Source organism: Heterodontus francisci, unplaced genomic scaffold, assembly GCF_036365525.1.
Source record: "Heterodontus francisci isolate sHetFra1 unplaced genomic scaffold, sHetFra1.hap1 HAP1_SCAFFOLD_49_1, whole genome shotgun sequence".
Taxonomy (NCBI): Eukaryota; Metazoa; Chordata; class Chondrichthyes; order Heterodontiformes; family Heterodontidae; genus Heterodontus; species Heterodontus francisci.
Genome location: NW_027140357.1, coordinates 3,375,138 through 3,388,760, shown reverse-complemented (window position 1 = coordinate 3,388,760; position 13,623 = coordinate 3,375,138).

The following is a 13,623-nucleotide window of genomic DNA, read 5'->3' as shown; positions in this document are numbered from 1 at the left end:
TATCAGTGTCTGTCTTTGTTACTGGGTGTCAGTGTGTGTCTTTGTGACCTGGTGTAAGTGTGTGTCTGTGTTACTGGGTATCAGTGTCTGTCTTTATTACTTGGTGTAAGTGCATGTCTTTGTTACTTGGTGTCAGTGTATGTCTTTGATACTTGGTGTCAGTGTATGTCTGTGTTACTTGGTGTAAGTTTGTGTTTTTGGTACTTGGTGTCAGTGTCTGTCTTTGTTACTTCGTGTCAGTGTATGTCTCTGTTACTTGGTGTCAGTGTATGTCTTTGTGACTTGGTGTCAGTGTATGTCTTTGTTACTGGGTATCAGTGTATGTCTTTGTTACTTGGTGTCATTGTATGTCTGTGTTACTTGGTGCAAGTGTTTGTCTGTGTTACTGGGTCTCAGTGTGTGTCTGTGTTACTTGGTGTAAGTGTGTGTCTTTGTTACTTGGTGTCCTTGTTTGTCAGTGTTACTGGGTATCAGTGTATGTCATTGTTACTTGGTGTCATTGTATGTCTGTGTTACTTGGTGTAAGTGTGAGTCTTTGTTACTTGCTGTAAGTGTATGTCTTTGTTACTTGGTGTCAGTGTATGTCAGTGTTACTTTGTGTAAGTGTGTGTCTTTGTTACTTGGTATAACTGTATGTCTTTGTTACTTGGTGTCAGTGTGTGTCTTTGTTACTGGGCATCAGTGTATGTCTTTGTGACTTGGTTTCAGTGGATGTCTTTTTTACTGGGTGTAAGTGTGTGTCTGCGTTACTGGGTCTCAGTGTATGTCTTTGTTACTTGGTGTCAGTGTCTGTCAAAATACTTGGTGCAAGTGTGTTTGTCTGTGTTACTGGGTGTCAGTGTGTGTCTGTGTTACCTGGTGTCAGTGTGTGTCTTTGTTACTTTGTATCAGTGTTTCTCTGTGTTACTGGGTGTCAGTGTGTGTTTGTTTGTGGTACTGGGTGTCAGTGTGTGTCTGTGTTACTGGGTGTCAGTGTGTGTCTTTGTGACCTGGTGTAAGTGTGTGTCTGTGTTACTGGGTATCAGTGTCTGTCTTTATTACTTGGTGTAAGTGCATGTCTTTGTTACTTGGTGTCAGTGTATGTCTTTGATACTTCGTGTCAGTGTATGTCTGTGTTGCTTGGTGTAAGTTTGTGTTTTTGGTACTTGGTGTCAGTGTCTGTCTTTGTTACTTCGTGTCAGTGTATGTCTCTGTTACTTGGTGTCAGTGTATGTCTTTGTGACTTGGTGTCAGTGTATGTCTTTGTTACTGGGTATCAGTGTATGTCTTTGTTACATGGTGTCAGTGTATGTCTTTGTTACTTTGTGTCAGTGTATGTCTTGTTTACTTGGTGTAAGTGTGTGTCTGCGTTACTGGGTATCAGTGTATGTCTTTGTTACTTGGTGTCAGTGTATGTCAAAATACTTGGTGTAAGTGTGTGTCTTTGTTACTTGGTGTAATTGTCTGTCTTTGTTACTTGGTGTCAGTGTATGTCTGTGTTACTTGGTGTAAGTGTGTGTCTTTGTTACTGGGCATCAGTGTATGTCTTTGTGACAATCAGTGTATGTCTTTGTAACTTGGTGTCAGTGTATGTCTTTGTGACTGGGTGTCAGTGTGTGTCTGTGTTACTGGGTGTAAGTGTGTGTCTGCGTTACTGGGTATCAGTGTATGTCTTTGTTACTTGGTGTAAGTGTGTGTATTTGTTACTTGGTGTAATTGTCTGTCTTTGTTACTTAGTGTCAGTGTATGTCTGTGTTACTTGGTGTAAGTGTGTGTCTTTGTTACTGGGCATCAGTGTATGTCTTTGTGACAATCAGTGTATGTCTTTGTGACTTGGTGTCAGTGTATGTCTTTTTTACTGGGTGTCAGTGTTACTGGGTGTCAGTGTGTGTCTGTGACACTAGGTGTCATTATTTAGTTTAGTTTAGAGATACAGCACTTAAACAGGCCCTTCGGCCCACCGAGTCTGTGCCGACCATCAACAACCCATTTATACTAATCCTACACTAATCCCGGATTCCTATCACATCCCCACCTATCCCAATATATTTCCCTACCACCTACCTATACTAGGGGCAATTTATGACGGCCAATTAACCTATCAACCTGCATGTCTTTGGCATGTGGGAGGAAACCGGAGCACCGGGAGGCAACCCACGCAGGCACTGGGAGAACTTGCAAACTCCGCACAGGCAGTACCCAGAATCGAACCCGGGTCCCTGGAGCTGTGAGGCTGCGGTGCTAACCACTGCGCAAATGTGCCCCCCACCCCTAGTGTGAGCCTGTGTTACTGGGTATCAGTGTATGTCTTTGTTACTTGGTGTCAGTGTATGTCTTTGTTCCTGGGTATCAGCGTATGTCTTTGTTACATGGTGTCAGTGTATGTCTTTGTTCCTTGGTGTAAGTGTATGTCTTTGTTACTTTGTGTCAGTGTATGTCTTTGTAACTTGGTGTAAGTGTATGTCTTTGTGACTTGGTGTCAGTGTATGTCTTTTTTACTGGGTGTAAGTGTGTGTCTGCGTTACTGGGTATCAGTGTATGTCTTTGTTACTTGGTGTCAGTGTATGTCTCTGTTACATGGTGTAAGTGTATGTCTTTGTTACTTGGTGTCAGTGTATGTCTTTGTTACTGGGTATCAGTGTATGTCTTTGTTACATGGTGTCAGTGTATGTCTTTGTTACTTGGTGTAAGTGTCTGTCTTTGTTACTTTGTGTCAGTGTATGTCTTTGTTACTTGGTGTAAGTGTATGTCTTTGTGACTTGGTGTCAGTGTATGTCTTTTTTACTGGGTGTAAGTGTGTGTCTGCGTTACTGGGTATCAGTGTATGTCTTTGTTACTAGGTGTCAGTGTATGTCAAAACACTTGGTGTAAGTGTATGTCTTTGTTACTTGGTGTAATTGTCTGTTTTTGTTATTTGGTGTCAGTGTATGTCTGTGTTACTTGGTGTAAGTGTGTGTCTGTGTTACTGGATATCAGTGTCTGTCTTTGTTACTGGGTGTCAGTGTGTGTCTTTGTGACTAGGTGTAAGTGTGTGTCTGTGTTACTGGGTATCAGTGTCTGTCTTTGTTACTTGTTGTAAGTGCATGTCTTTCTTACTTGGTGTCAGTGTATGTCTTTGATACTTGGTGTCAGTGTATGTCTGTGTTACTTGGTGTAAGTTTGTGTTTTTGGTACTTGGTGTCAGTGTCTGTCTTTGTTACTTCGTGTCAGTGTATGTCTCTGTTACTTGGTGTCAGTGTATGTCTTTGTGACTTGGTGTCAGTGTATGTCTTTGTTACTGGGTATCAGTGTATGTCTTTGTTACATGGTGTCAGTGTATGTCTTTGTTACATGGTGTAAGTGTATGTCTTTGTTACTTTGTGTCAGTGTATGTCTTTTTTACTTGGTGTAAGTGTGTGTCTGCGTTACTGGGTATCAGTGTATGTCTTTGTTACTTGGTGTCAGTGTATGTCAAAATACTTGGTGTAAGTGTGTGTCTTTGTTACTTGGTGTAATTGTCTGTCTTTGTTACTTGGTGTCAGTGTATGTCTGTGTTACTTGGTGTAAGTGTGTGTCTTTGTTACTGGGCATCAGTGTATGTCTTTGTGACAATCAGTGTATGTCTGTGTAACTTGGTGTCAGTGTATGTCTTTGTGACTGGGTGTCAGTGTGTGTCTGTGTTACTGGGTATCAGTGTGTGTTTGTTTGTGTTACTGGGTGTCAGTGTGTGTCTGTGACACTAGGTGTCATTATTTAGTTTAGTTTAGAGATACAGCACTTAAACAGGCCCTTCGGCCCACCGAGTCTGTGCCGACCATCAACAACCCATTTATACTAATCCTACACTAATCCCGGATTCCTATCACATCCCCACCTCTCACTATATATTTCCCTACCACCTACCAATACTAGGGGCAATTTATGACGGCCAATTAACCTATCAACCTGCATGTCTTTGGCATGTGGGAGAAAACCGGATCACCGGGAGGCAACCCACGCAGACACAGGGAGAACTTGCAAACTCCACACAGGCAGTACCCAGAATCGAACCCGGGTCCCTGGAGCTGTGAAGCTGCGGGGCTAACCACTGCGCCAATGTGCCCCCCACCCCGAGTGTGAGCCTGTGTTACTGGGTATCAGTGTATGTCTTTGTTACTTGGTGTCAGTGTATGTCTTTGTTCCTGGCTTTCAGCGTATGTCTTTGTTACATGGTGTCAGTGTATGTCTTTGTTACTTGGTGTAAGTGTATGTCTTTGTTACTTTGTGTCAGTGTATGTCTTTGTAACTTGGTGTAAGTGTATGTCTTTGTGACTTGGTGTCAGTGTATGTCTTTTTTACTGGGTGTAAGTGTGTGTCTGCGTTACTGGGTATCAGTGTATGTCTTTGTTACTTGGTGTCAGTGTATGTCACTGTTACATGGTGTAAGTGTATGTCTTTGTTACTTGGTGTCAGTGTATTTCTTTGTTACTGGGTATCAGTGTATGTCTTTGTTACATGGTGTCAGAGTATGTCTTTGTTACTTGGTGTAAGTGTCTGTCTTTGTTACTTTGTGTCAGTGTATGTTTTTGTCACTTGGTGTAAGTGTATGTCTTTGTGACTTGGTGTCAGTGTATGTCTTTTTTACTGGGTGTACGTGTGTGTCTGCTTTACTGGGTATCAGTGTATGTCTTTGTTACTAGGTGTCAGTGTATGTCAAAACACTGGGTGTAAGTGTATGTCTTTGTTACTTGGTGTAATTGTCTGTATTTGTTATTTGGTGTCAGTGTATGTCTGTGTTGCTTGGTGTAAGTGTGTGTCTGTGTTACTGGATATCAGTGTCTGTCTTTGTTACTGGGTGTCAGTGTGTGTCTTTGTGACCTGGTGTAAGTGTGTGTCTGTGTTACTGGGTATCAGTGTATGTCTTTGTTACTTGGTGTAAGTGCATGTCTTTGTTTCTTGGTGTCAGTGTATGTCTTTGATACTTGGTGTCAGTGTATGTCTGTGTTACTTGGTGTAAGTATGTGTTTTTGGTACTTGGTGTCAGTGTCTGTCTTTGTTACTTCGTGTCAGTGTATGTCTCTGTTACTTGGTGTCAGTGTATGTCTTTGTGACTTGGTGTCAGTGTATGTCTTTGTTACTGGGTATCAGTGTATGTCTTTGTTACATGGTGTCAGTGTATGTCTTTGTTACTTGGTGTAAGTGTATGTCTTTGTTACTTTGTGTCAGTGTATGTCTTTTTTACTTGGTGTAAGTGCGTGTCTGCGTTACTGGGTATCAGTGTATGTCTTTGTTACTTGGTGTCAGTGTATGTCAAAATACTTGGTGTAAGTGTGTGTCTTTGTTACTTGGTGTAATTGTCTGTCTTTGTTACTTGGTGTCAGTGTATGTATGTGTTACTTGGTGTAAGTGTGTGTCTTTGTTACTGGGCATCAGTGTATGTCTTTGTGACAATCAGTGTATGTCTTTGTGACTTGGTGTCAGTGTATGTCTTTTTTACTGGGTGTCAGTGTGTGTCTGTGTTACTGGGTATCAGTGTGTGTTTGTTTGTGTTACTGGGTGTCAGTGTGTGTCTGTGACACTAGGTGTCATTATTTAGTTTAGTTTAGAGATACAGCACTTAAACAGGCCCTTCGGCCCACCGAGTCTGTGCCGACCATCAACAACCCATTTATACTAATCCTACACTAATCCCGGATTCCTATCACATCCCCACCTATCACTATATATTTCCCTACCACCTACCAATACTAGGGGCAATTTATGACGGCCAATTAACCTATCAACCTGCATGTCTTTGGCATGTGGGAGGAAACCGGAGCACCGGGAGGCAACCCACGCAGACACAGGGAGAACTTGCAAACTCCGCACAGGCAGTACCCAGAATCGAACCCGGGTCCCTGGAGCTGTGAGGCTGCGGTGCTAACCACGGCGCCAATGTGCCCCCCACCCCGAGTGTGAGCCTGTGTTACTGGGTATCAGTGTATGTCTTTGTGACTTGGTGTCAGTGTATGTCTTTGTTACTGGGTATCAGCGTATGTCTTTGTTACATGGTGTCAGTGTATGTCTTTGTTACTTGGTGTAAGTGTATGTCTTTGTTACTTTGTGTCAGTGTATGTCTTTGTTACTTGGTGTAAGTGTATGTCTTTGTGACTTGGTGTCAGTGTATGTCTTTTTTACTGGGTGTAAGTGTGTGTCTGCGTTACTGGGTATCAGTGTATGTCTTTGTTACTTGGTGTCAGTGTATGTCTCTGTTACATGGTGTAAGTGTATGTCTTTGTTACTTGGTGTCAGTGTATGTCTTTGTTACTGGGTATCAGTGTATGTCTTTGTTACATGGTGTCAGTGTATGTCTTTGTTACTTGGTGTAAGTGTGTGTCTTAGTTACTTTGAGTCAGTGTATGTCTTTGTTACTTGGTGTAAGTGTATGTCTTTGTGACTTGGTGTCAGTGTATGTCTTTTTTACTGGGTGTAAGTGTGTGTCTGCGTTACTGGGTATCAGTGTATGTCATTGTTACTAGGTGTCAGTGTATGTCAAAACACTTGGTGTAAGAGTATGTCTTTGTTACTTTGTGTCAGTGTATGTCTTTGTTACTTGGTGTAAGTGTATGTCTTTGTGACTTGGTGTCAGTGTATGTCTTTGTTACTTGGTGTAATTGTCTGTCTTTGTTATTTGGTGTCAGTGTATGTCTTTGTTACTTGGTGTAAGTGTGTGTCTGTGTTACTGGATATCAGTGTCTGTCTTTGTTACTGGGTGTCAGTGTGTGTCTTTGTGACCTGGTGTAAGTGTGTGTCTGTGTAACTGGGTATCAGTGTCTGTCTTTGTTACTTGGTGTAAGTGCATGTCTTTGTTACTTGGTGTCAGTGTATGTCTTTGATACTTGGTGTCAGTGTATGTCTGTGTTACTTGGTGTAAGTTTGTGTTTTTGGTACTTGGTGTAAGTGTGTGTCTGTGTTACTGGGTATCAGTGTCTGTCTTTGTTACTTGGTGTAAGTGCATGTCTTTGTTACTTGGTGTCAGCGTATGTCTTTGATACTTGGTGTCAGTGTATGTCTGTGTTACTTGGTGTAAGTTTGTGTTTTTGGTACTTGGTGTCAGTGTCTATCTTTTTTACTTGGTGTCAGTGTTTGTCTCTGTTACTTGGTGTAAGTGTATGTCTTTGTGACTTGGTGTCAGTGTATGTCTTTGTTACTGGGTGTCAGTGTATGTCTTTGTTACATGGTGTCAGTGTATGTCTTTGTTACTTGGTGTAAGTGTATGTCTTTGTTACTTTGTGTCAGTGTATGTCTTTGTTACTTGGTGTAAGTGTATGTCTTCGTGACTTGGTGTCAGTGTATGTCTTTTTTACTGGGTGTAAGTGTGTGTCTGCGTTACTGGGTATCAGTGTATGTCTTTGTTACTTGGTGTCAGTGTATGTCTTTGTTACTGGGTATCAGCGTATGTCTTTGTTACATGGTGTCAGTGTATGTCTTTGTTACTTGGTGTAAGTGTATGTCTTTGTTACTTTGTGTCAGTGTATGTCTTTGTTACTTGGTGTAAGTGTATGTCTTTGTGACTTGGTGTCAGTGTATGTCTTTTTTACTGGGTGTAAGTGTGTGTCTGCGTTACTGGGTATCAGTCTATGTCTTTGTTACTTGGTGTCGGTGTATGTCTCTGTTACATGGTGTAAGTGTATGTCTTTGTTACTTGGTGTCAGTGTATGTCTTTGTTACTGGGTATCAGTGTATGTCTTTGTTACATGGTGTAAGTGTCTGTCTTTGTTACTTTGAGTCAGTGTATGTCTTTGTTACTTGGTGTAAGTGTATGTCTTTGTGACTTGGTGTCAGTGTATGTCTTTTTCACTGGGTGTAAGTGTGTGTCTGCGTTACTGGGTAACAGTGTATGTCTTTGTTACTTGGTGTCAGTGTATGTCAAAACACTTGGTGTAAGTGTATGTCTTTGTTACTTTGTGTCAGTGTATGTCTTTGTTACTTGGTGTAAGAGCATGTCTTTTTGACTTGGTGTCAGTGTATGTCTTTGTTACTTGGTATAATTGTCTGTCTTTGTTATTTGGTGTCAGTGTATGTCTGTGTTACTTGGTGTAAGTGTGTGTCTGTGTTACTGGATATCAGTGTCTGTCTTTGTTACTGGGTGTCAGTGTGTGTCTTTGTGACCTGGTGTAAGTGTGTGTCTGTGTTACTGGGTATCAGTGTCTGTCTTTGTTACTTGGTGTAAGTGCATGTCTTTGTTACTTGGTGTCAGTGTATGTCTTTGATACTTGGTGTCAGTGTATGTCTGTGTTACTTGGTGTAAGTTTGTGTTTTTGGTACTTGGTGTAAGTGTGTGTCTGTCTTACTGGGTATCAGTGTCTGTCTTTGTTACTTGGTGTAAGTGCATGTCTTTGTTACTTGGTGTCAGTGTATGTCTTTGATACTTGGTGTCAGTGTATGTCTTTGTTACTTGGTGTAAGTTTGTGTTTTTGGTACTTGGTGTCAGTGTCTGTCTTTGTTATTTGGTGTCAGTGTATGTCTCTGTTACTTGGTGTCAGTGTATGTCTTTGTGACTTGGTGTCAGTGTATGTCTTTGTTACTGGGTATCAGTGTATGTCTTTGTTACATGGTGTCAGTGTATGTCTTTGTTACTTGGTGTAAGTGTATGTCTTTGTTACTTTGTGTCAGTGTATGTCTTAGTTACTTGGTGTAAGTGTATGTCTTTTTTACATGGTGTAAGTGTGTGTCTGCGATACTGGGTATCAGTGTATGTCTTTGTTACTTGGTGTCAGTGTATGTCTGTGTTACTTGGTGTAAGTGTGTGTCTTTGTTACTGGGCATCAGTGTTTGTCTTTGTGACTTGGTATCAGTGTATGTCTTTGTGACTTGGTGTCAGTGTATGTCTTTTTTACTGGGTGTCAGTGTGTGTCTGTGTTACTGGGTATCAGTGTGTGTTTGTTTGTGTTACTGGGTGTCAGTGTGTGTCTGTGACACTAGGTGTCATTATTTAGTTTAGTTTAGAGATACAGCACTTAAACAGGCCCTTCGGCCCACCGAGTCTGTGCCGACCATCAACAACCCATTTATACTAATCCTACACTAATCCCGGATTCCTATCACATCCCCACCTATCACTATATATTTCCCTACCACCTACCAATACTAGGGGCAATTTATGACGGCCAATTAACCTATCAACCTGCATGTCTTTGGCATGTGGGAGGAAACCGGAGCACCGGGAGGCAACCCACGCAGACACAGGGAGAACTTGCAAACTCCGCACAGGCAGTACCCAGAATCGAACCCGGGTCCCTGGAGCTGTGAGGCTGCGGTGCTAACCACTGCGCCAATGTGACCCCCACCCCCCAGTGTGAGCCTGTGTTATTGGGTATCAGTGTATGTCTGTGTTACTTGGTGTCAGTGTGTGTCTGTGTTACTGGGTATCAGTGTATGTCTTTGTTACTTTGTCTCAGTGTATGTCAAAATACTTGGTGTAAGTGTATGTCTTTGTTACTTGGTGTCAGTGTATGTCTTTGTTACTTGGTGTAATTGGCTGTCTTTGTTACCTGGTGTCAGTGTATGTCTGTGTTACTGGGTGTAAGTGTGTGTCTTTGTTACTGGGCATCAGTGTATGTCTTTGTGACTTGGTGTCAGTGTATGTCTTTTTTACTGGGTGTCAGTGTGTGTCTGTGACACTAGGTGTCATTATTTAGTTTAGTTTAGAGACACAGCACTTAAACAGGCCCTTCGGCCCACCGAGTCTGTGCCGACCATCAACAATCCATTTATACTAATCCTACACTAATCCCGGATTCCTATCACATCCGCACCTATCCCTATATATTTCCCGACCACCTACCGATACTAGGGGCAATTTATGATGGCCAATTAACCTATGAACCTGCAAGTCTTTGGCATGTGGGAGGAAACCTGAGCACCGGGAGGCAACCCACGCAGACACAGGGCGTACTTGCAAACTCCGCACAGGCAGTACCCAGAATCGAACCCGTGTCCCTGGAGCAGTGAGGCTGCGGTGCTAACAACTGCGCCAATGTGCCCGCCACCCCCCAGTGTGAGCCTGTGTTATTGGGTATCAGTGTATGTCTTTGTTACTTGGTGTCAGTGTATGTCTGTGTTACTTGGTGTCAGTGTGTTTATCTGTGTTGCTGGGAGTCAGCGTGTGTCTGTGTTACTTGGTGTAAGTGTGTGTCTTTGTTACTTGGTGTCCTTGTGTGTCTGTGTTACTGGGTTTCAGTGTATGTCTTTGTTACTGGGTGTCAGTGTATGTCTTTTTTACTTGTTCTAAGTGTATGTCTTTGTTACTTTGTCTCAGTGTATGTCAAAATACTTGGTGTAAGTGTATGTCTTTGTTACTTGGTGTAATTGTCTGTCTTTGTTACTTGGTGTCAGTGTATGTCTGTGTTACTTGGTGTAAGTGTGTGTCTTTGTTACTTGGTGTAAGTGTGTGGCTTTGTTACTTGGTGTCAGTGTATGTGTTTGTTACTTGGTGTCAGTGTGTGTCTGTGTTACTGGGCATCAGTGTATGTCTTTGTTACTAGGTGTCAGTGTATGTCAAAATACTTGGTGTAAGTGTATGTCTTAGTTACTTGGTGTAAGTGTGTGTCTGTGTTACTGGATATCAGTGTCTGTCTTTGTTACTGGGTGTCAGTGTGTGTCTTTGTGACCTGGTGTAAGTGTGTGTCTGTGTTACTGGGTATCAGTGTCTGTATTTGTTACTTCGTGTAAGTGCATGTCTTTGTTACTTGGTGTCAGTGTATGTCTTTGATACTTGGTGTCAGTGTATGTCTGTGTTACTTGGTGTAAGTTTGTGTTTTTGGTACTTGGTGTCAGTGTCTGTCTTTGTTACTTGGTGTCAGTGTATGTCTTTGTTACTTTGTGTCAGTGTATGTCATTGTTACATGGTGTCAGTGTATGTCTTTGTTACTTGGTGTAAGTGTATGTCTTTGTTACTTTGTGTCAGTGTATGTCATTGTTACTTGGTGTAAGTGTATGTCTTTGTGACTTGGTGTCAGTGTATGTCTTTTTTACTGGGTGTAAGTGTGTGTCTGCGTTACTGGGTATCAGTGTATGTTTTTGTTACATGGTGTCAGTGTATGTCTTTGTTACTTGGTGTAATTGGCTGTCTTTGTTACTTGGTGTCAGTGTATGTCCGTGTTACTGGGTGTAAGTGTGTGTCTTTGTTACTGGGCATCAGTGTATGTCTTTGTGACTTGGTGTCAGTGTATGTCTTTTTTACTGGGTGTCAGTGTGTGTCTGTGTTACTGGGTATCAGTGTATGTCTTTGTTACATGGTGTCAGTGTATGTCTTTGTTACTTGGTGTAATTGTCTGTCTTTGTTACTTGATTTCAGTGTATGTCTGTGTTACTGGGTGTAAGTGTGTGTCTTTGTTACTGGGCATCAGTGTATGTCTTTGTGACTTGGTATCAGTGTTTGTCTGTGTTACTGGGTATCAGTGTATGTGTGTGTTACTTGGTGTCAGTGTGTTTGTCTGTGTTACTGGGTGTCAGTGTGTGTCTGTGTTACTTGGTGTAAGTGTGTGTCTTTGTTACTTGGTGTCCTTGTGTGTCTGTGTTACTGGGTGTCAGTGTATGTCTTTGTTACTGGGTGTCAGTGTATGTCTTTGTTACTTGGTGTAAGTGTGTGTCTGTGTTAAAGGGTATCAGTGTCTGTCTTTTTTACTTGGCGTAAGTGTGTGTCTTTGTTACTGGGTATCAGTGCATGTCTTTGTTACTTTGTGTCAGTGCATGTCAAAATACTTGGTGTAAGTGTATGTCTTTGTTACTTGGTGTAATTGTCTGTCTGTGTTTCTGGGTATCAGTGTATGTCTTTGTTACTTTGTGTCAGTGCATGTCAAAATACTTGGTGTAAGTGTATGTCTTTGCTACTTGGTGTAATTGTCTGTCTTTGTTACTTGGTGTCAGTGTATGTCTGTGTTACTTAGTGTAAGTGTGTGTCTTTGCTACTTGGTGTAAGTGTGTGGCTTTGTTACTTGGTGTCAGTGTATGTGTTTGTTACGTGGTGTCAGTGTGTGTCTGTGTTACTGGGCATCAGTGTATGTCTTTGTCACTTGGTATCAGTGTATGTCTTTGTGACTTGGTGCCTGTGTATTTCTGTGTTACTTGGTGTAAGTGTATGTCTTTGTTACTTGGTGTCAGTGTATGTCTGTGTCACTTGGTCTAACTGTGTCTCTTTGTTACTTGGTGTAAGTGTATGTCTTTGTTACTTGGTGTCAGAGTATGTCTTTGTTACTTGGTGTCAGTTTGTGTCTTTGTTACTGGGCATCAGTGTATGTCTTTGTGACTTGGTATCATTGTTTGTCTGTGTTACTGGGTGTCAGTGTGTGTCTGTGTTACTTGGTGTAAGTGTGAGTCTTTCTTACTTGGTGTCCTTGTGTGTCTGTCTTACTGGGTGTCAGTGTATGTCTTTGTTACTGGGTGTCGGTGTATGTCTTTGTTACTTGGTGTAAGTGTGTGTCTGTGTTACTGGGTATCAGGGTCTGTCTTTTTTACTTGTTGTAAGTGTGTGTCTTTGTTACTGTGTATAAGTGCATTTCTTTGTTACTTGGGGTCATTGTATGTCTGTGTTACTTGGTGCAAGTGTGTGTCTATGTTACTGGGTATCAGTGTATGTCTTTGTTACTTTGTGTCAGTGTATGTCAAAATACTTGGTGTCAGTGTATGTCTGTGTTACTTGGTGCACGTGTGTGTCTTTGAAACTTGGTGTCAGTGTATGTCTTTGTTACTTGGTGTCAGTGTGTGTCTTTGTTACTGGGTATCAGTGCATGTCTTTCTTACTTGCTGTCATTGTATGTCTGTGTTACTTGGTGTAAGTGTGTGTCTGTGTTACTTGGTGTAAGTGTGTGTCTTTGAAACTTGGTGTCAGAGTATGTCTTTGTTACTTGGTGTCAGTGTGTGTCTTTGTAACTGGGTATCAGTGCATGTCTTTGTTACTTGGTGTCAGTGTATGTCTGTGTTACTTGGTGTAACTGTGTGTCTTTGAAACTTGGTGTCAGTGTATGTCTTTGTTACTTGGTGTAAGTGTGTGTCTGTGTTACTTGGGTATCAGGGTCTGTCTTTTTTACTTGTTGTAAGTGTGTGTCTTTGTTACTGGGTATAAGTGCTTGTCTTTGTTACTTGGTGTCATTGTATGTCTGTGTTACTTGGTGTAAGTGTGTGTCTGTGTTACTGGGTATCAGTGTATGTCTTTGTTACTAGGTGTAATTGTCTGTCTTTGTTACTTGGTGTCAGTGTATGTCTGTGTTACTTGGTGTAAGTGTGTGTCTTTGTTACTTGGTGTAAGTGTGTGGCTTTGTTACTTGGTGTCAGTTTGTGTCTGTGTTACTGGGCATCAGTGTATGTCTTTGTGACTTGGTATCAGTGTATGTCTTTGTGACTTGGTGTCAGTGTATGTCTTTTATACTGGGTGTCAGTGTGTGTCTGTGTTACTTGGTGTCAGTGTATGTCTTTTATACTGTGTATCAGTGTTTGTTTGTGTTACTGGGTGTCAGTGTGTGTCTGTGACACTAGGTGTCAGTATTTAGTTTAGTTTAGAGATACAGCACTTAAACAGGCCCTTCGGCCCACCGAATGTGTGCCGACCATCAACCACCCATTTATACTAATCCTACACTAATCCCGTATTCCTATCACATCTCCACCTATACCTATATATTTCCCTTCCACCTACCTATACTAGGG